The sequence below is a fragment of the Chiloscyllium plagiosum genome, unplaced genomic scaffold (genome assembly GCF_037043375.1).
Source record: "Chiloscyllium plagiosum isolate Xiang-an unplaced genomic scaffold, Cpla_swu_hap1 HiC_scaffold_38, whole genome shotgun sequence".
Classification (NCBI taxonomy): domain Eukaryota; kingdom Metazoa; phylum Chordata; class Chondrichthyes; order Orectolobiformes; family Hemiscylliidae; genus Chiloscyllium; species Chiloscyllium plagiosum.
The window spans coordinates 18,525,189-18,527,717 of NW_028270176.1; positions in this window are offsets into that span (position 1 = coordinate 18,525,189).

Consider the following 2,529-nt stretch of genomic DNA (forward strand, 5'->3'; position numbering starts at 1 on the left):
TTTTATCTCTCTGTTTCTCTTTCTCTCTTTTTCTCTCTTTTTGTCTCTCTTTTTCTCTCTCTTTTTCTCTCTTTTTCCCTCTCTTTTGCTCTTTCTGTCTTTTTCTCTATTTTTCTCTCTCTTTTTCTCTCTCTTTTGCTCTTTCTGTCTTTTTCTCTTTTTTTCTCTCTCTTTTTCTCTCCCTTTTTCTCTCTTTTCTCTCTCTTTTTCTCTTTTTATCGCTATTTTTCTCTTTTTCTCTCTTTTTCTCTCTCTTTTCCCCATTTTTCTCTCTCTTTTTTCTCTTTTTCTCTCACTTTTTCTCACTCTTCATCTCTCTCTTTCTCTTTTTCTCTCTTTCTCTCTTTTTCTCTTTCTCTCTTTTTTCTCTTTTTCTCTCTCTCTTTTTCTCTCTCTTTTTCTCTCTCTCTTTTTCTCTCTCTTTTTCTATTTCTCTCTTTCTCTCTTTTTCTCTGTCTTTTTCTCTCTTTTTCTCTTTCTATCTCTCTTTTTCTCTCTTTTTCTCTGCCTTTTTCTCACTCTTTATGTCTCTCTCTCTTTCTCTTTTTCTCTCTTTCTCTCTTTTTCTCTTTCTCTCTTTTTCTCTCTTTTTCTCTTTTTCTCTCTCTCTTTTCTCTCTCTTTTTCTCTCTCTTTTTCTCTCTTTTTCTCTTTTTCACTCTCTTTTTCTCTCTTTTTCTTCCTTTTTCTCTTTTTTTCTCTCTTTTTCTCTCACTTTTTCTCACTCTTTATCTCTCTCTCTTTCTCTTTTTCTCTCGTTCTCTCTTTTTCTCTTTCTCTCTTTTTCTCTTTCTCGCTTTCTCTCTTTTTCTCTGTCTTTTTCTCTCTTTTTCTCTTTTTATCTCTTTTTCACTGCCTTTTTCTCACTCTTTATCTCTCTCTTTCTCTTTTTCTCTCTTTCTCTCTTTTTCTCTTTCTCTCTTTTTCTCTCTTTTTCTCTTTTTCTCTATCTCTTTTCTCTCTCTTTTTCTCTCTTTTTTCTCTTTTTCTCTATTTTTCTCTCTCTTTCTCTCTCTCTTTTTCTCTCTCTTTTTCTCTTTCTCTCTTTCTCTCTTTTTCTCTGTCTTTTTCTCTCTTTTTCTCTTTCTATCTCTCTTTTTCTCTCTTTTTCTCTGCCTTTTTCTCACTCTTTATGTCTCTCTCTCTTTCTCTTTTTCTCTCTTTCTCTCTTTTTCTCTTTCTCTCTTTTTCTCTCTTTTTCTCTTTTTCTCTATCTCTTTTCTCTCTCTTTTTCACTCTCTTTTTCTCTTTCTCTCTTTTTCTCTCACTTTTTCTCACTCTTCATCTCTCTCTTTCTCTTTTTCTCTCTTTCTCTCTTTTTCTCTTTCTCTCTTTTTTCTCTTTTTCTCTGTCTTTTTCTCTCTTTTTCTCTCTCTCTTTTTCTCTCTCTTTTTCTCTTTCTCTCTTTCTCTCTTTTTCTCTGTCTTTTTCTCTCTTTTTCTCTTTCTATCTCTCTTTTTCTCTGCCTTTTTCTCACTCTTTATGTCTCTCTCTCTTTCTCTTTTTCTCTCTTTCTCTCTTTTTCTCTTTTTCTCTTTTTCTCTCTTTTTCTCTTTTTCTCTCTCTCTTTTCTCTCTCTTTTTCTCTCTCTTTTTCTCTCTTTTTCTCTTTTTCACTCTCTTTTTCTCTCTTTTTCTTCCTTTTTCTCTTTTTTTCTCTCTTTTTCTCACACTTTTTCTCACTCTTTATCTCTCTCTCTTTCTCTTTTTCTCTCGTTCTCTCTTTTTCTCTTTCTCTCTTTTTCTCTTTCTCGCTTTCTCTCTTTTTCTCTGTCGTTTTCTCTCTTTTTCTCTTTTTATCTCTCTTTTTCTCTGCCTTTTTCTCACTCTTTATCTCTCTCTTTCTCTTTTTATCTCTCTTTCTCTCTTTTTCTCTTTCACTCTTTTTCTCTTTTTCTCCACCTCTTTTCTCTCTCTTTTTCTCTCTTTTTTCTCTTTTTCTCTATTTTTCTCCCTCTTTCTCTCTCTCTTTTTCTCTCTCTTTTTCTCTTTCTCTCTTTCTCTCTTTTTCTCTGTCTTTTTCTCTCTTTTTCTCTTTCTATCTCTCTTTTTCTCTCTTTTTCTCTGCCCTTTTCTCACTCTTTATGTCTCTCTCTCTTTCTCTTTTTCTCTCTTTCTCTCTTTTTCTCTTTCTCTCTTTTTCTCTCTTTTTCTCTTTTTCTCTATCTCTTTTCTCTCTCTTTTTCACTCTCTTTTTCTCTTTCTCTCTTTTTCTCTCACTTTTTCTCACTCTTCATCTCTCTCTTTCTCTTTTTCTCTCTTTCTCTCTTTTTCTCTTTCTCTCTTTTTTCTCTTTTTCTCTGTCTTTTTCTCTCTTTTTCTCTCTCTCTTTTTCTCTCTCTTTTTCTCTTTCTCTCGTTCTCTCTTTTTCTCTGTCTTTTTCTCTCTTTTTCTCTTTCTATCTCTCTTTTTCTCTCTTTTTCTCTGCCTTTTTCTCACTCTTTATGTCTCTCTCTTTCTCTTTTTCTCTCTTTCTCTCTTTTTCTCTTTCTCTCTTTTTCTCTCTTTTTCTCTTTTTCTCTCTCTCTTTT